Source organism: Lagenorhynchus albirostris, chromosome 10 (assembly GCF_949774975.1).
Source record: "Lagenorhynchus albirostris chromosome 10, mLagAlb1.1, whole genome shotgun sequence".
NCBI classification, from domain to species: domain Eukaryota; kingdom Metazoa; phylum Chordata; class Mammalia; order Artiodactyla; family Delphinidae; genus Lagenorhynchus; species Lagenorhynchus albirostris.
Genome location: NC_083104.1, coordinates 84,919,459 through 84,940,271, shown reverse-complemented (window position 1 = coordinate 84,940,271; position 20,813 = coordinate 84,919,459). Strand labels below are relative to the sequence as shown.

General features: G+C 40.7%; 1 long non-coding RNA gene across 1 annotated transcript in view; it reads right to left on the bottom strand.

Annotated features, from left to right (window-relative positions):
- The window catches only part of LOC132527652 (uncharacterized), a 40,025-nt gene extending 19,226 nt beyond the window's left edge, over positions 1 to 20,799 (bottom strand). Inside the window, exon 1 of the long non-coding RNA XR_009543037.1 lies at positions 20,716 to 20,799. This is a non-coding gene — a long non-coding RNA (uncharacterized LOC132527652). The remainder of the gene's footprint in view (positions 1 to 20,715) is intronic.
- Between the last annotated feature and the right edge of the window lie 14 nt (positions 20,800 to 20,813).

Genomic DNA, 20,813 nt, shown 5'->3' with positions numbered 1-20,813 from the left:
CTGATATGAGAGTCTCCAAGATACACAGTGTATATGAGGGAAAAAGCAAGCTACAGAACGTAGTAGTCTTATGTATCCATTTGTACATAATAATGAAAGGTACACAAGAAACTCTGAGCAATGGTTTATCTCTGGGGAGAAGGTCTGGTAATCAAGGAAGAATTTTTCAGTGTATATCTATTTTTTCTATAAATTTATTTATTTTATTTATTTTTTGGCTGCATTGGGTCTTCGTTGCTGTGCACAGGCTTTCTCTAGCTGCAGCGAGCAGGGGCTACTCTTCATTGTGGTGCACGGGCTTCTCTTTGCAGTGGCTTGTCTTGTTGTAGAGCACAGGCTCTAGGCACGCAGGCTTCAGTAGTTGTGGCACGTGGGCTCAGTAGTTGTGGCTCGCAGGCTTAGTTGCTCCATGGCATGTGGGATCCTCCTGGACCAGGGCTCGAACCCGTGTCCCCTACATTGGCAGGCGGACTCTCAACCACTGCGCCACCAGGGAAGCCCCCAGTGTATATCTTTCAGTTCTGTTTTAATATATATATTTTAAAATTTATTTATTTTTGGCCGCATTGGGTCTTCGTTGCTGCGCACAGGCTTTTCTCTAGTTATGGCGAGAGGGGGCTACTCTTCGTTGAGGTGCGCGGGCTTCTTGTTGCAGTGGCTTCTCTTGTTGCAGAGCACGGTCTCCAGGCGCACAGGCTTCAGTAGCTGTGGCACACAGGCTCAGTACTTGTAGCTCGCGGGCTCTAGAGCGCAGGCCCAGTAGTTGTGGCACACGGGCTTAGTTGCTCTGCAGCATGTGGGATCCTCCTGGACCAGGGCTCAAACCCATGTCCCCCGCACTGGCAGGCAGATTCCCAACCACTGCACCACCAGGGAAGTCCTAGTCCTATTTGAATATTTAATATTTATTTTTCAATAAATACATGCAATTAAATAAAAGCCACACACAAATACATGCAAACAGAGTCTGTAAAGTGCCCAGAACTGAACAATAACAGCTAACATGTATAGAGCGCTACCCTGTTTTACATGTATTATCTTTCAGTATTCAAAAGAACCCTATTAAGTGTGCTTTATTCTTACCCTCATTTTTTAAATGGAGGATCAAGGACACAAAGAGATTAAATAATTTGTCCAAGGTCACCCAACGTAGCAGAGCTAGTACTTGAACACTGACAATCTAGTTCCAGAGCCAGTGCTCCTAACTCCCTCTCAATAAATGATTATTGTGTGTCTGATAATTTGGCCGAAAGCAATATGCGCTTTTTCAACAGCTAGAGTGTAGAGATGGTTCACTTTAACCCATAAACAATCAAACCTTCTACATTTTTATTTGTTTTGTGTTGTTTTATGAGTTGTTACCAAGCCTTGTCTCCTCCTTCCTATATTTGCACAATTTTTTTTTTAACCTAAAAACATCTCTTTACATTTGTTCTAGATAAAATGTCAACCTGTTGATTTGGGATTGAGATTCCAGCTGTGAAGATAGTTGGGAATCTTTAGCTAAGCCATTGTGTTAACTATCCCTTCTAGTTAGGGGTAATCGTTAAACCTTGTAAGCACACTTTCTGTGCCAACATGTAAATTACTGACATTAAAGAGAATACCACAGGCGCAAAATGAAATCACTTGTGTTAAAGCCCATGATACCAAAGAGGTAATTTGTCTGGGGCCTCTCCATTCCCCCACTCCGCCCCAGAGGAAAGAAAGGTAGTCTGCATGATAAAGACCCTTGCGTATCACAGCCCACTCCCCACCCAACCCTAAGAAGAAGTCCTTGTCCCAAAGAACCCATTCTTTTCTTTTGCTAATGACTTTCTTGTTCCACCATCCTTTCTATAAAAGCCTTCTATTTTGTACCACTCCTCCAAGTGCGATTCTACTTGCTAAATGGGATGCTGCTGGATTCCTGAATCGCTTAATAAAGGCTATTAGATCTTCAAATGTTTTGGTTGAATTTTATTTTTTAACACTGAGAAAGGTGCCAAATAAGACAGTGATGGGTAAACCCTTGTAAAGATGCCACCCAGACAAGTTGACTCTGATATATTAACTCATCAACACTGTTTGGAAGGTTCAAACTGCTGATTCGTCTGTCAACATTTCTTCATCTTGTTCCCAAGGACAATATGATAGATTCTGCTCATCATTTTGCTGTAATTTCTGTTTTATTCAATCAATCTGCCACCACAACTCTACCCCACCATGCCCCCTTTTAAAAATAGACTGGATTGAAAAGATTTGTTTACAGACACATAATAGGACTTCTATCATCATTTCATTCTTACATAAGTCTTTGCAAACTATTTGTATAGTGGTGTTTATTCATGATTTTACCAAAAATTTAAATTTCAAATTTAGTGAAATTGAGCGGGGGTGGGGGGGGATGTGTTGGAGGGCCCTCCTGGGTACCAAAGCCTTTTCATGTTCCCCGTTTCTTGTTTGTAGGAAAAAAAGCCTTCAGCTACACCTTCTCTGAGTTCCAAAGGGCAGATTCAAGCAGTTACTAAGTAAGGGAATGCAGGAACAAAGGAAAAGCAGTGAAGAAACAATAATGCAGTGATAAAACAGAGTCCTAGTTCCTTCTCAAGGGACATACGTAACAATCTGACCCACATCTTTGAGTTGTTCTACAGGAACTAAGGCCCCCACCTAGGGAGAGGATGGTAACTACTTACTGAGATCCCAGACTGGTTGGAACCAGAAGGCTGATGACTGAGATTCCTGGAGCACCACCCTGTCACCTTACCATCAACCAATCAGAAGAAAGTCATACACCCTGCAGCCAGCACCCCAAATGTTGCCTTTAAAAACTTCCCTGAAAACCATCAAAGAGTTTGGGTCTTCTGAGCACAGCCACCCGTTCTCCTTCCTTGGCCCTGCAATAAACCATTCTCTACTCCAAACTCCAACCTTTCTCTGCTCCAAACTCCGACATTTTGGTTTGTTTGGCCTCACTGTGCATTGGGCACATGAACTTGGGTTTGACATTACCAGTCCCTGGTTTGAGAATTAAATTTTTTCCTCTTTTTGTGAAAATTTGAGATTTTTCCCCCAGTTTTTTTTTTTGTTTCTCCGTACGCGTCCTACGATTCCTCAAAGAGTAATTACAGTGACTCGGCACACATGTACCAATTCCTACAGTATCCCAGGAATGCATTTTGTCTAGTTCCAGACACTTAAATTCATTTAAAACATCTGTATTATTGTCTGATGCTCTTACACACTCTTCTATTGTTTCCATTTTTTTCTTTGTTAAAACTCTGCAGATTACTAAACCTAGCTTTACAGAAAAGAAGAAAAAAAAACAACTGGTTATTTTCCTTGCTTATTGTTATCTCTTAGCATTTATGCTTACTCCATAAAAGCAGCAAAGAATACTGCTTTTTCTGTTTCTTTGTCAATTCAAATGTACTTTTAAAAGCCCTTTCCCTCAGGATGGGGTGAGGGGACTGGAGAAGGTCCTTTTCTCACCTCCAACTTTGTTCACCTCCTAGAGGAGGCTGCTACTGATCTGGAGTCATAAATAGTGAACAGGATGCTTCTGCCAGAGGGAGAGGTCATTAGAGTTGGCTTTTCTCTCTAGCTTAGTTGGTGCCTTCAGTCACTTGCTCTTTTTCTCGCTTCTATTTACATGAACCCTCAGGCATTCTCAGTTCCTGCCTGGAAGAAAGATTTCTGTCCTGAGCCTCAATTGCGTCCTGCAGCTGAGTTTACCGGACAGCCCTGCAGAGACAGTTATAGGAACCCACTAAGAATGAAGGGGTACCTGGTGTAGTATCCTATATGTTGTGTCTTGCATGGCTCCCTTGAGAACCTTGAAGCTGAGATGGCTTGGCCGAGGCAGGGTTTGATCAGTCTTACGTCCTCAGCCCAGGGCCTGCTTCCTAAATGTGTACCTGAGCAGTCACTCAGAAGGGCCCTTTGCTCGGTTTACTGCTCTGCTGTCGCCATCTTAAAACTACTCATAATTTTTTAACAAGGGGACTTGCACTTTCATTTTGTACTGGGTCCCCCAAATACGCAGCTGGTCCTGACCCAGGCTAATCACTACCTGCACTCAATCCCACCACAACTTCTAACCAAAACCTTCAGCTTCTTAAGGGGGAGTATATAACTTTCAGTTTGTTCTAGGTTTTAGCTTTTCAAACACTGTTCATGTAGGCTTTTGCTAACGTTGCATTCATTTTGAGGAATGTACTCTGTCTTTCATCTTTTGTATAAATCTTTAAAAATGCTGAACTCCTAGGAAAACTCTTTGTACTCACAATGGTTCTTCAGATGGCTCTCTTCTCTCTTCATTCTCACTGAGATTATTCACAATTTAGACTGGAGCTTATGTTTCTACTTTTCTTAACACTTTTGGAGTCCTAAATCATGGGGTATATTTTCTTCTTTTCACTGAATTGTTTTTCAGTGCATTTTCCAAAAATCTGTTTCATATCTAACCTATAAATTCCCCAAAGAAATAAAGATGTATTGAGCAAATCAATGACACAAATAAGGCATCATATAACTTCCCCTAATTCTCCTTTCACTTGAGGGCACCTGCCTTAGCTCTTTTCAAAGCCTATTTAATCGTACCTTGCTTGCCCACTTGTCCCTTTTCTTTTTCACTCATGTCGATGAAAAATTAATCAGTCGATCCAAAAAAGAAATGGGAAATTTTATTCTAGCCAGATTTGAGGATTATCACCTGGGGAGAGCATCTCAGAAAGCTCTGAGAACTGTTCTACCTGTTAGAAGTCGAGGCACAGTTATATAAGTTTTTTGAGACAGAGGGCTGTACATCAAATGACATATTATTGACAGTTTACATAATCCAGATCTAAGCGGCATCGTGTGGGTCATGTGACCTCTTACAAGACCAAGAAAAAATGCTGTCTTTTAAGGAGTATCTTGTTGATACTGGGAGAATGTTGCCCTTTACAGTTGAGCAATGGGGGAGATTTGGTTGATGCATGATGCAGATACACAATGCACACTGAGGGGAGAGAGGAGGCCAAAGGGCAGAGATGTTTTTGCTTAAATTTCTCGTCTTGCAATAAAAATATAACTTCTATTTCACACAGGTAGAAAGAAAATGAGTCTTTCACACACCCCTTTCAAAATGATTTACCAAATCTCTTGCAAGAAAATAGCCTTAGAACAGTAGAAGTAACTTCATTATCTCTAACAGATTGCTTGTGATTTCTTTTCAGTTCAAGAATGTGTCAACTATTTAGAGCAAAGTTCACCAAACTATGGTCCTCAGGCCAATTTGGGCCCATGGCCTATTTTTGTCCTTCCTGAGAGCTATGAATTGTTTTTATGTTTTTTAAGGGTTGTAAAAACAAACACTATGCAATAGGGAAAGCCTAAAATATTTACTATCTGGCCCTTCACAGAAAAAAAGTTTCCCAGCCCTTGGTTTACAGAACAGTAACAATCTGCCTTCCCTCCCCACTGAGGTCGTAACAGAAAAAATGACTCCAAGCTTTAGCAAAAGGAACTTGTGGTCCTCAACCTCCTCTGGGTCCTTCATCCTGTATTTCATTTCAGTTCTGTCTCACTCTTCACAGCAGCTGTTTCAAACTATTTCTCCTGTGCTGAAGAGCACTCTCCTGAGCTCTGTACTCTAAGGGCAAAGCCCTCAGACCTTTCTGAGGAAAGTAGCCCCAGGCAAAGCATTTTCCTCGTGAAACATTTGTGGTTTGCGCCATTTGCCGAGACGCCAATGCTGCTGCCCGGCCAGGAGTCAAAAGTAGCCGGGGGAAAGGCAGAGCCTCCTCTTCCTCCCCCGCCCCCCTCCTCCGAGAGGGTACAGTGGAACTCTTCCTAACAGGGATGCCCATTACAATGACTACTCGCACACCCACCCAATCAAACGCTCTCTTAGTGAGGACAAATGCTTACGTGAACTCAGATTATCCATCCAATTATCTGAGGCCTGCTGTCCACCCCGGTTTTAGAAGTCCTGGGACCCAGAGTGACTGGTCAGCTGCTGAGGTGGTCTCCTATGCTATTTCTGGATCCTGCCCCTTCGTGCAACATAATCCCACCTCCTTCGGTGCCTCTTCCAATCTGTGCGAGCCTTAATAGTGCACTTTCTGCTACAATCACCACCCGCGTCAGCTTCCCCTTATCTCACCGACGGCATTGCTCCCACCACCTTGCTAAGCCTCCTTTGGCTTTCCTTCTACCACAAGGGCAGAATGTCTCAGTGGCCTACCAAGGGGGAGGGGGAGGTGCCGTTGCCCAGGTGCAGGCCATGAAGGATGTGTTGTCTGTAGCTATTTAAAAACAAAACCGCTTGGTTAGTCTGCTTTTAACCATCCCCAAACATTGGCAATGCTAAACAATGTCAGATAAAATACTCCTTGCTGGAAAAACTCTTTTGCTAGTCAGTTCTAAACAATTAACGCACTTATTGTTGAGTTTGCATAATATATGTATAAGCTTGAAATGAACACATTTTTATTACTCCTTCTTTAATAAACATTATATTCTAGCCGGAAAGTAGTTCAGAGAACTCCCAGCCACAGAGCGGGCATCCAATACACCCAGCCTCAGCCACAGACAGTTGCTTTGGAGAGTCCTGTTTCTAGTGGAATCATTGGAGTTCCCTTTAGGTACAGGTCCTGTCTCTAGTCCGTGGGATATTACAGTCTTGCTTCTAAACACTAGATTCAGAATAAATGATGGCACGTTGATTGTAGAGGTGGAGAAACAGAACTTGAGTTACTTCAATTCTGTCATTGTATATTTGACCATTTGGGATTTTTATGTGTTTAAAACATAAGACAATGAACAGTGCAAACTGAAAAGTGTGGTATTTTTGTTTGGTAAGTACAAATTTTAGTTCATACTTGAAATATTTTACTGAACTTGAGTAAACTCTTTAAAACTGACATTTCTTCTTTTAAAATTAATTGTTTAAAACTGGAGAATGACTAAAGAACATATCCACATCAGTGGTACAATTCAGTATTCTTCCTAAATTGTACTTTTGCATGTAATACAAAAGTATTAATGCATTACTTTTCCCTCTTTGTACTGTAATTTTTTAATTAAAATTTTTTTACTCACATATGTACAAAGTTCAATAAGAGAAAATTTTTACTTTCTGCATTTACTTTCTGGCCATTTAATTATTTGTTTCATTTCATGATTCCTGAAAATAATGTGTTAAAAATGACCCACTCTAAAATGTAAGTCAAAACTACAATGAGCTGTCACCTCACACGGATCAGAATGGCCATCACCAAAAAGTCTACAAATAATAAACACTGGAGAGGGTGTGGAGAAAAGGGAACCCTCCTGCACTGTTAGTGGGAATGTGCAGCCACTATGGAGAACAGTATGGAGGTTCCTTAAAAAACTAAAAACAGAGTTACCATATGATCCAGCAATCCCACTCCTGGGCATATACCCAGAAAATATGAAAACTCTAATTCGAAAAGATACACAAATCCCAATGTTCATGGCAGTACTCTTTGCAATTGCCAAGACATGGAAGCAACCTAAATATCCATCAACAGATGAATGGATAAAGATGTGGATCATATACACAATGAAATATTACTCAGCCATAAAAAAGAAAGAAAGAATGTCATTTGCAGCAACATGGATGGAACTAGAGATTATCATACTAAGTGAAATAAGTCAGACAGAGGAAGACAAATATCATATGATATCACATATGTAGGATTTTTAAAAATTACACAAATGAACTTATTTACAAAACAGAAATAGACTCACAGATATAGAAAACAAATTTAGGGCTACCAAAGGGGAAAGGGGCGAGGGAAGGATAAATTAGTTTGGGATTAACAGATATACACTACTGTATATAAAATAGATAACAAGGATCTACTGTATAGCACAGGGAACCATATCCAATATCTTGTAATAAACTCTAATGGAAAAGGATCGGAAAAAGAATACCTGAATCACTTTTCTGTACACCTGAAACTAACACATTGTAAATCAACTATACTTCAATTTAAAAAAAATGATCCACTCTAAATAAACTGTGGTACATCCAGGCAGAGGAATATTATTCAGCACTGAAACAAAATGAGTTATCTAGCCAGGAGAAAACACGGAAGAGCCTTAAAGGCTTATTACTAAGTGAAAGAAGCCAATCTGAAACAGCTACATATTATATGATTCCAACTATATGACATCTGAAAAAGGCAAAACTCTGGAGAGTGTAAAAGGATCAGGGGTTGCCAGGCATTGTAGGGGAGAAGGGGATAAATCGGTGGAGCAAAGAAGACTTTTAGGGCAGTGAAAATACTCTGTGTGATATTATAAAGATGTCTACATGCCATTGTACATTTGTCCAAACCCATAGAATGTACTCCAGCAAGAGTGAACCCTAAGGGACTATGGACTTCGGCTGATAAAGATGTGTCAGCGAAGGCGCATGAATTGTAACAAATGTACCACTCTGGTGGGGATGTTGATCATGGGGGAAGCTATACATGTGTCTGGGGCAGGGAGGATTATATGGGAAATCTCTGTACCTTCCGCTCAATTTTGTTGTGAATCTAAAACTGCTCTAAAAAGGCAAAGGCTCATAAAATAAAAAGAAGGTCCACTCTGGGTGTCTAATAAGCTCAGTACACCTCTGGGTGACCCTCTTCCAGTCCACAAGGCTTTACTTCCTGTGCTCTCCCACCTTCCCAGATGCCACCCTTGCCCCACAGCCTCATCTGCCTCTCCCCCACTACCCGTGACCTTTCCCCGTCTCCTTTGCAGCAGCATTTAAACATGGTTTAAATGTTCAGTCGTTTTCCTATCTGGGTCTTCCCTTCACTGCCAGACTCCTTGAGTTTTCTGTACTTGCTGGCTCCACGGGTTCACCTGCTACTCTAGCCTCAACCCACTGCAGTGTGGCCGCTCCACCCACCAGGCCACTGAATCTTTTCTTACCAAGTCTAATGGCAACTTCTTATCGATAAATTAACGGTCACTTTTGACTGTTTCTTAAATTACTTGACTTCTGACAGTTGATCAATGCTAAGTTCTTAAATGCTCGCCTCCGAGATACCACGCTCGCCTGGGTTCTCCCGCCTCTGACGTTGCTGATTCCCAGCCTTCCTTGCTAACTCTTTTTTCTCCGCCTGTCTCTTAAGTATCTGAGGTCCTCAGGCTTAGGTCTTGAGCCCTCTTATCTCCCTCTCCACAATCTCCTCAAGGGATCTTATTCACCTTCAGAGTGAGGACACCTGGGCTGGAAGAAGTGGCAGATCTGTCCAAGGTCACACGGTATGACAGCATCAGAGTGACAGTTATGTTTAACAAAAGTCTACTGTGTGCTAGGCATTGTGTTGGGCACTGGGGATACAGATTCGAATAAGATTCTATTCCTCCCCCTCCAACTTTTGCAACCTGGATGGCCCTTCCCCTCTCCCATTCCACCTGCCCCCTCCCTATCTAGTGTCTACTTATCCTTCACAAGTCAATTTAGGATGCCCCTTCACCTGGGAAGCTTTTCCTGACGACTCCTAAGCCTGGCTGGGCTCTTTCCCCCTCCTGTGGGCTTCACAGCACCCTCTACTTACTCCCTTGTATTTCTCATGTTGCCTTGTAATTATTTACTAATCTGTTCTTCCCCACTGGCCTCCATTTCTTATAGTTGCAAGATCTTTCCTCTGCTTGAGCTGAAAAGAGCAGAGTAAGCCATGTTACTAGGAGCCACACCAACTTTTCCACTTTTCCAGAAAGGCCAACTGCCAGGGCAATTGATAGTAATATCATTGAGGGCAACAGACCGTGTCTGCGGGCACCATCCTACCCCCAACACCTAGCAAATTACCTGGCATATGGTAATTGCTCAGAAATTGTTTGCCTTATGAAGAATGAATGAAGAAATAAATGAACCACTTGACTTTATGCCAAATATTGGAACAGAACTTTGAGAAATGTCCTATTTCCCAGGCAGAGAAAAGATAATGAGTCAGAAGGTTATTCTGTTTGAAGGGAGGTAAGGGGAATAGCAGACTTCTGGAAGTCTCCACCAATCCAGCGATTCTGAATTTGATTTAATATAGCCCATGTATGGGGAAATAGGATCTGTTTTTTTGTTGTTAAAATTCTGAAGAACGTTACTTTGCATAGTTATTAATGAAAATCTAGTTTGCTCGATAGGTGAGAAAATCAATGTAGCATATAGATTGTTAGATGAATGAGTCTTTCCAATTCAAGTTCTGCTTTTAATTTGATTAGAGAGCACTGCCACCTAGTGGGTAGTAAAAAATTCTTCCTGAAACTATGTGCCATGAATACTGTTTGGTAAATTATTGTGAATAAGGTTATTAATATTCTGAAACTGAATCTAAGCAAGCTATTTCAGGAAGAATCCTGTTGTCCCGGTACTTACTTTAACTTGGGAGATCTGACTGACTGCTTATCATGGAGTCAACATAGATTCCTAATAAGCAAAGTTCAAGATTTCTTTGACATTTCTTGTCCTTTGAATACATCCCACTAAGAGTGTAGGGAGTACTATGTTCAAAACGTACTTGAATTAATTCTTTTCTCTATGTGGTTACATTATCAATTTGATGCACAATTAGAATTAGTTTAGGGTTTGCTTTTGTGCGTTCATTTTCATTTAATTTTTTCCAACATTTTACTATAAAATTTTCAAACATAGAGAGCAGCAGAAAAAAATTTAAAGTGAACACTTGTATACCCACTGCCTAAATTTACCATTAACATTTTAGTATATTTACTTTATCGCATTCATCTAAACAGCTCTGTATCCATCCGTGTATCTTATATTTTTGAAACATTTCAAAATAGATTGCAGATACTGGTACATTTCCCACTATATACTGCCACATCCACATCAATAATAGAGTTTTTGATTTAATTTTTTTGCATTTGTAAAACATTTACAGAGTTCAAAAATTTTATATAGACTCAAAAGACTCACTCCCATCCTGTTCCCCTCTCCTAAGTAATGACTTTCTATTTTCATCAGTTTCTTATTTAGCTTTTCTGTGTTTCTTTTTTAATAAATAATAAGCAAATACACACACACCTATATTCTTATTTCTTTCTTTACTAAAGGTAGAATGCTATATATATTCTCTTACTCTACTCTTTTCATTTTATGATATATTCTAGGAATTCTCCATCTCAAAGAGCTTCCTAATTCTTTTATTATGGTTTCATAGTACTACACTGTGTAGAGAAACCATAATTATTCAAACTGTTTCCCATGGGTGTGCAATTATAGGTTGTTTCCAGCACTTAAGTATTATAAATAAATAATGCTGTAGTGAAAAGCCCTGAGCACATGTTGTTATAAATGTATAGCGGTATATCTTCAGAGTAAATTCCCAGAAGTGCAACTGCTAAGTCAAAAGTCAATGCGGGGCTTCCTTGGAGGCGCAGTGGTTGAGAATCCTCCTGCCAATGCAGGGGACACAGGTTCAAGCCCTGGTCCGGGAAGATCCCACATGCCGCAGAGCAACTAAGCCCGTGTGCCACAACTATTGAGCCTCTGCTCTAGAGCCCACAAGCCACAACTACTGAGCCCACGTGCCACAACTACTGAAGCCCATGTGCCTAGAGCCCGTGCTCTGCAACGAGAAGCCACTGCAATGAGAAGCCCACGCACTGCAACGAAGAGTAGCCCCCGCTCACCTCAACTAGAGAAAGCCTGTGCGCAGCAACGAAGACCCAACATAGACAAAAATAAATAAATAAATTTATATATATATAAAAAGTCAATGCATATATAGACACTGTAGAAATGCATTGCTGCATATTACCAAATTCCATGGGGCTTTTATCATTTTGCACTGCCATTAGCCATGTATGAGAGTGCCTGTTTTCACTAAGCCTCACCTACAGAATGTTCTATCAGTTTTCTGCTGTGTAGCAAACAGCTACAATCTTTTTTTTTTTTAATGGCTACAACCTTAGTGGCTTAAAATGAAACATATTTACTATCTTATAGTTTTCGTGTCAAGAATCTGAGCACAGCTTAACTGGACCCTGTGCTCAGGGTCTTACACAGCATTAAAGGAGGTGTTGGCCAGGCTGTGTTCTCATCTGAGGGCTCTACTGGGGAAGAATCTGGCTCCAAGCTCATTCAGGTTGTTGGTAGAATTCATTTCTTTGAGGCTATAAAACTCATGGTGGCTTGCTTCTTAAAGGACAGTAGGAGAATGTCTCCACCTTCAAGAAAGGTCTGAACCTTCTGCTGAAGGGCAACCCACTGATTAAGTCAGGGCTCCAGGATCATTCCCCTTTTGATTAATTTAAAAACAACTGATTTGGGACCTTAAATACATTCATAAAATTCAATTTTCTTTGCTATATAACATAACCTATTCAAGGTTATAACTCCAGAGGTAAAACATCATGGTGGGGGGCATTTTAGAATTCTGCCTACCACAAGGATGTTGTCAAGTCTTCGAATATTTGCTAACCTGATAGGTGAGAAACGGTTTCTCAGTGTTTTACTTTGCATATAGCTTCTTATGAGTAGAGTTGAGTATTGTTTCATATATTCAAGGACCATTTGTATATCTTCTTCTGGGCATTGACTGTTCCTGTCTTTTGCCCATTTTTCTATCGAGTTGCTGTCTTTTTTCTCTTTCAATGTTTTAGAACTCTGTAAATTAGAGAAATCAGCCCTTTACCTGTGAAATACATTGCATCTATTTTCTCTCAGCTTGTCATTTGTCTCCAAAAATTAATTGGTGCAAATATTTGTGGTTGCCCAGGTTTTTATGGTCAAGCACTTTGCACTATTTCTCTCTCTTCACCCATTTTAAGTTAATACTTTTAAAAGATGTATTATTGAAAGTTTCAAACATATATGAGTAGAGGAAACAGAATAACAAATCCTCGTGTATTCATATACACTGACTTCAACAGTTATCAACACTAGGCCAATCTTGTCTTATTTACACCAAAGACTCGACTGGGGGTGATTTTGCCCCACAGGGGATATCTGTCAACGGCTGTGGACATTTTTGATCATCACAACTGGGCAGTGCTCCCGGCAGCTAGTGGGTAGAGGCCAGGGATGCTGCTATACAGCATACAACGCACAGAGCAGCCCTCCACAACAGAGAGTTATCTGGCTCAAAGTGTCAATGGTGCCCACGTTAGAAAGCCTAACTTATACCTTTACGCTTCCTTCCCACAATGATTATTTCAAAGAAAATATCCAATAGGTAAACACTATTTACAGATACAGCCATTACAGTAAAAACCATAATACCATTATTACACCTAATATCTTAACATCATAAAATATCCAGTCAGCGTTCAGATTTCCCTTATTATTTCTTTTTTTTTACATTTGGTTATTCCACACAAGATCCATATATTGCACCTGTTATTACATCTCTTTGTATTCTACAAATCCTTCCTTCTGCTTTTTTTTTTTTCTCCTTCTCATCTTGCCATTTAGTTGTTTAAGAAACCAGGTCATTTGTCCTGTAGTATTTCCTATACTTCGGATTTCGCTGATGGCATCCCCATGGTGCTTTACCACATTTCTGGCCCCAGTATTTCCTTAAACTGGCAGTAGATTTCCAATTCACATTCAATTTGGGGGTAAGAATACCTCATGGGTGGTGCATTTATCTTTAAAGAAATTTCCAGGAAAAAGCCAGTGAATCTTTGTTTCTAAATGTAACTTTGCTGATCTGCAAAATAAATTCTGAACTCTTGACATTCTCATATTAGAGGATTTAAGAGCAGAGTATTTAGAGCTCATAGTCTCAGCAGTTTTCTCAGATGGCAGCTTCACCCAGGATGACGGCCCTTCTAGGCACTTACCCAAGCCTCAAGAGTCCCATGTAATTTTCCTGCCTACAGCCCAGTGCCTAAACGAGATGACCTGAGACTAAGAAGAATGACTTCAAATTTCCTGACAGCCTTGAACAAGCTGTACCTAGTCTCTTGGGGATAAAATAAGAAACGCTATCCTAGGGAGACAGAAAAGACAATCTGATTTAAAACAAGGTGTTCATCCTACTTGTCAGAAGTAAGGATTTTAAGTTCTAAAGGGGATTAAGGGTCTTTCTATGTGCGCGTACAGGTGTTCAGGGATCAACACATCCCAAAGTCACTGGAGTGGCAGCCGGTTAGAACAACTGCCGTCCTGCAGATTCATGTGTAGAAGGAGACTTTGCTGAGTAAGCTACATTTCCAAGCTTCCTGTTAATACCCAATAGTGCGTGTGACAGGATTCTGCAGAGGCCATCAGCACCCAGCAGCCAGCAGCTTCCCAGGTGCCACCGGCCCCCACATCTTGGGCAATATTGTAGTAGAATACCCCTCTGGTCTCAGGGGAGACACCTCCCAGGGAATAGCTTCCTCTGGCACCCTAGAGGGTGTATCTCAGGCAAGTTCCAGAAGGAAGATTTCCAGCCAGTTCCCTGGGTGCAGCACCACAGGGGCCTCCCTGCCACTGGCATGCCCTCTCCAACAAGGTCTAGATCTCGGCTGGGGGCACGGGGTCTGCCTTGGATGCTGTGTTTTAGATGCAGGAACAGGGGCTGCTCCTTATATTACACTCTTGAGAGTTCCCTTTGCTTCCTTGGGTGCTGAGATAGAGCATCTAAGGAATTTCCTCCTTTCTGAGATCCAGATCTCATTGGAGAGGATGGAAAGGACAGTGGCAGAAGTTGCTGTGGTGCTGTGCTGGCGGAACTTGTGGGAAAATCTTCCCTCTGGAACTTGACAGTGAATCTGGGGCCGAGAGGAAATAAATCGATACCTGGCACACATTCTGACACCAGCCCTACTGTTCAGTTTGTCTGTGGCATATAGAAAAAATAATTTTGTTAACTTTGCAGGTTTTTGTGCTGATGAAAGTGAAATGGCACATGTGAAATGCTTCGTAAAAGATACAAATGTTAAGATAGGATTAAAAATTATTTGGCTGTAAGGATGCCTGTCCTTGGTTTCAGGCTCTCCGATGCTAATTTTGTTGAATTTTCTCAGGCCACTTGAAGCTTTTGCTGAGCCCAAGTTCTGTTTCTGCTTTGGTATCCGCTGAAGCACAGGCACTTGGTGGCAGATAAGTTGGCTCTAGCCTCCTACAGGTGAGGGGTTCTGTCTATATTCTCCTTCAGCACCCAGGCAGCCTCTCTCAGGAACTGGCCTGTTTTATTTTCTAGCGTTATTGTATGATTTACACACAATAAAATTCACTTATGTTAAGTATACAGTTTAATGAGTTTGGGTAACTATATACAGTCTTGTAACCACCATCACACTAAGATATAGAGCATATCCTTGATCCTCAAAGTCTCCTTGGCCTCAGCTACTTTTGATCACTTGAACTACACCCTTGCATTTTCCACTTTCAATACTCAGACTCACTTTCTGTGCTGGTCACCACGTTTCATTTTTCTGAGAAACATCCCTGTTTTTGTCTATTTTGCAGAGTAGACGTAACCGACAGGTTTAGAGTTCAATAACTAAAGAGTCTTTTCCTGGCTCAAATGCAAAGTGTCCATCATACGCTTTTTCTTAGCATTTTACCCCCACCCTCAAAGTGTGGTGATCTTTAATGATCTTGTTATATTTTTTAATGCCTGAAGGAGACCTCCTGGGGTAGCAGCCATCCACCGTTTTCCAGGAACAGCCCTTATACCTGGAGTGGGGTGAAGTGGCATGTCTATGGGACAAAGCATCACACCACCTCCCACCATATACATGTCTAAGCCAGAGCTTACTGGACCACCTGACCCAAGCAGAGTCAGTCAGATTCTCGTTCCCAGGAATTTCAAGGGTGGACCATAGGGGCACAGACTGTCATTGGAGCTGCACTGCACTATGGGAAGATCCTGGAGACACAATCTAAGCACTCCTGCTGTTGATCAGAGTTGTCCCCATGGTTTCGTCCCTTCCCATTCCATGAACTTTCCCTTTCTTTCCTGAAGTTAACCAATTAATGTCTGTTGTGTGCAATCTGAGATATTTTACTAAACTGAAACCTCTACTAACTGGTACAATTTCCCCTCAAAGTAGAAAACAATTGTTCTCTTACTGGCCAACAGAAACCTAGTCCCAAGAGCTACTGAGAAGGGAAGTATAATGTAGCTTACTTGACCAGGCTTCTTCCTGTACTGGGAATCCATCTACCCAGAAGGTCTCCTGCCCTTTCTGAACACAAGTCTGACCACTTTTCTTTCAGCCAGTCTTAAGCCTTTTCCCTACCTCAAGATTTTTATTGTTTTTTTAAATATATGCTATTATTTTCATTCATATTTCCTAATGTCTGTGAATAAAATTCTATGTCTCCTGTATTATTTCTGACAAATGTGTTACTGGAACACATTTTATATGTTCAAAAACATAATATAACAGGACAGACCTTCCTGAGATTGGTGATGTATAATGTCAAAAGTTAAATTTGGGCCTCACATATCAAAACTTACTTAGAAATACTTCTTTTCATTGAGAACAAGATAAACAGATTTTTGAAAGAAAAGGGGTTTTCTCCTCGAGAGCCCTTTTAAAATGCAGGAGCTGCTTAGCATTGCTTCAAATACAATAAAGTTGAAATGAAATGACCATAAAAAGGAAAAATTACACAAATTGCAGAATGCTTAGGTAGTTGCTTTGCATTTGGTCTAGAGTATATGCTGGCTACTCCCACTCTGAAGTGAGGAGCAAGCAGCTGAGAAAGGTAGAGTGGGAAAGCTGAAAAGCTTTCTGTTATGGGTTGAATTGTGTACCCCCAAATTCCTAGGCTTAGGTCCTACTGCCCCGTACCTCACAATGTGACTTTATTTGGAGACAAGGTCTTTACAAAGGTAATCAAGTTAAAATGAGAAAATCAGGATGATCCTATCTTAATCAGTGTGGGCTGGTATAATAAAAATACCAGAGGGACTTCCCTGGTGGTCCAGTGGTTAGGACTCCGTGCTTCCAATGCAGGTGGCATGGGTTCGACCCCTGGCTGGAGAGCTAAGATCCCACATGCCGCACGGCGTGGCCAAAAAAAAATTACCAGAGACTGCGTGGCCTATACAATAAACATTTATTTCTCTTGGTTCTGGGAAGTCCAAGATCAAGGTGCCAGGAGATTCCGTCTGGTGAGGACCTATTTTTCAGTTCATAAATGGCCATGTTCTCACTGCTTCCTTATATGGTAGAAGGGGTGAGGGAGCTCTCTGGGGTCTCTTTTATAAGGGCACTAATCCCATTTATGAGGGCTCCACCTTCAAGATCTAATTACTGTCCAAAGGCCCCACCTCCAAACACTATCACATTGGGAATTAGGTTCCAACATATGAATCTTGGAGGGGCACAAATATTCAGTCTATAGCCGACCCTAATCCAATATGACTGATGTCCTTACAAAAAGGGGAGATTTGGATATAGACACATATAGCAGGAAGATGATGGGAAAAGGCACGGGGAGAAGATAGCCATCGATAAGCCAAGGAGAGAGATCCTTCCCTCATGGCTCTCAGAAGGAACCAAGGTCTGCTGTTAGAAAACAGAGCTGCACTCACTCACCTACACATAAAGCTCAACAATTTTTGGTTCCTTTATACGAATAAGACACAAGACATAATTTGCTCTCTCCTTCATATAAGACATTCCTATTAACCCATCAGCCGAGTATGGACCGTAGTGTACTCCCAGGCCTTCCCATTCTAAGGGGATCCAAATAAATTCTCAGTCAAGGTCCAGGCAAGGCTTTCTTTCCCATTGTGATGGCTGATTTTATGGGTCAACTTGACTGCACCACAGGGTACCCAGATATTTGAACAAGCATTATTCTGAGTGTTTCTGTGAGAGTGGTTTTTTTTTTAACATCTTTATTGGAGTATAATTGCTTTACAGTGGTGTGTTAGTTTCTGCTTTATAGCAAAGTGAATCAGCTATACATATACATATATCCCCATATCTCCTCCCTCTGAGTCTCCCTCCCACCCTCCCTATCCCACCCCTCCAGGTGGTCACAAAGCACCGAGCTGATCTCCCTGCGCTATGTGGCTGCTTCCCACTAGCTAGCTATTTTACATTTGGTAGTGTATATAAGTTGTGAGGGTGTTTTTGAATGAGATAAACATTTAAATCAGTAAACTGAGTAAAGCAAATTGGTCTCCATAATGTGGGTGGGCCTGACTCAATCAAATGAAAACCTCACTACCTCCCCTTCCCCGTTCAAGAGCACACTTTCCTGCCTGGGAGCCTTTGAACTGGTCCCTGGTTCTACAGCAGCTACAGGTCTTTGGACTCAAAATAGACATTGGATCTGCAGATTTTAGACTTGCCAGCTTCCATAATCATGTGAGCCAATTCCTTATTTATATATTATATATATAAAATATACCCTATTGGTTCTGTTTCTCTGGAGAACCCTAATACACCCACCCTTCCTTACGTAGCCAACAATTCATTTTCATCATACAAATTTACCAACTAACTTTTGTAAAATTACTGCTATGGATTTTGTGAAATATTTCTCCATGTTCAAATCCTTTCAGAAATGGTCTGGGTTTAAGGAATAAAATATAAATAAACATCAAATGAAAGAGAGATTAAGAAGAAAATTTCTGCCTGGAATGCACTTGTTTTGAGAAAAGAACACTGACAGGCCATCATAAAAATTCAACAGTTGGGGCTTCCCTGGTGGCGCAGTGGTTGAGAGTCCGCCTGCCGATGCAGGGGACACGGGTTCGTGCCCCGGTCCGGGAAGATCCCACATGCCGCGGAGCGGCTGGGCCCGTGAGCCATGGCCGTTGAGCCTGCGCGTCCGGAGCCTGTGCTCCGCGACGGGAGAGGCCACAACAGTGAGAGGCCCGCGTACCGCAAAAAAAAAAAAAAAAAATTCAGCAGTTACTTTATACAAATGACAACTAGTAGACCGAAATATGTCTTCTGTAAATAATGGACATCTCAGGATCAATACTCACTGTTCTGACACCACCCTTTTAAAGTGAGAATGAAATATACAACGAGAAGAGAAATTATAATGGCTTAAGTAAAAGGTTTATGTTCATCATGGACTGCACTCATTGTGTGTTTTATTTTTCATTTCCTTGGTGCTTTGTAATCACCTGTTAACTATCTTTTATAGCTGATTAGTCATCTTTAAAATTACTATGTATCTCATATTACCTATTATTAAAATGTTATCTTAACAATAAAAACCTTAATTCTGCTACATTGAATTTTAACATTTTTTCCTACTCTCTTTTTTTTTAACCTTGCACATGTCACAGGTAACCTAAAACCTAAGTTAAACTATTTGAATACAATTCAGAGCTGGGGAATTGGGTAAACTGGATGCTCTACAAATGATCTTACATGAGCTTTCTGAATCAGAATGTAACAAATTATTATTTGTTCCCCTTGGCCGTTTTCAGAAGGATAGAGATCATCATGTAAAAGTCAGGCAATTTCTGCACTCTGGCTGAAAACCTTGGGAATTTAGTTTAGCCTTAATAAGTAATAACAAAATTTTAAAAGGTTCTATTGCTTTTCATTAACATTTTATCATTATTCTTTATACCATGCTAAATGATTTAGCTTTATTTTTCTATTATCATACAGTATTGTGTTTCTTTCTTCCTTTCTCTTTCACAAACTGATAAATGCTCTTGGGCAAGATAAGAAGACACAGCCCTACAATGCCCAGCAACGGAGTCTGTGCTAAGCTACAAGTGGCTAATAGAAAGATTACATAAAAATACCCATAATTTTTCAAAACTTGTATAGTGGAAGACTGCAATAAATTAAAGGATTATATATGAGTTAATATCACTGCATAAACTTAATCCTATCAATACCCATCGTTTCTTACTAAAGATAAGACACTATATTTGGATGCCTAGAGAAAAATTTTGATTAAATAATTAACTACTTATCACTTTTTCCAGATATCTGCAAAATTGTTTCCTTATAAATTTGTTCTTCAAAAGCAATAGGAAAGGATACGGTGAATTCCCTGGAGGTCCAGTGATTAGGACTCCGCACTTTCACTGCCCAGGACCCGAATTAGATCCCTGGTGGGGGAACTAAGATCCCACAAGTCACAAGCAACACGGCCAAAAAACAAACAAACAACAAGCATATGTTTTGGAGACATTCCCCAGTACTTCGAGGGTTTGAGGAAACTTTGTCTCTTGAGAGAGGAATATTTTTAGAACCTCCCTCTTTCCACATGTGGACTTTGAGTCAGAAGATCTGAAGTCTCAGTCTACCACTGCCTAGTTGTGTGAGATCTTGGACTTGTGACTTAGCCTCTCATTCTTATAAAAAAGGGAGTAGAAAACATTTGCCCTACATGGCTACTGAGAGGATTCAATGGGATAACGATAGTTTAGAGCAGCCAGGTGCCATGGAAATAAGATATGAGACACAAATGTGAATCACATCTGTAATTACAATTTTTTCTGGTATCCATATTAAAAAAATTAAAAGTGAAATTAATTTTAACAATATTTGTATTCAACCCAATATATCCAAAGTATTATTTCAACATGTAATCAATACAAAAAATTATGGAAACATTTTACATTCTACCTTCTTTTCACACTAAATCTTTGAAATTTGGTGTGTATTTTACATTATAGTACATTTCAATGAAAACTAGACATATTTCAAGTGCTCAACAGCCATCATGTGGCTGGTAGCCACCCAAATGAATAGCAGAGGTAGATATCTGAATTAATTTGTCACATCAACTAGTTGATCATTTAGCAGGCAAAGCGTAAGGGATCTTACCTAAGCTGGTGACATGGTTGTTGCAGACTCTGGGGGCTTCACAATTTTTCCTAAGGGAGGCATCATCTCCTTTGGTATGCTGAACTTAAAGAAAGTCA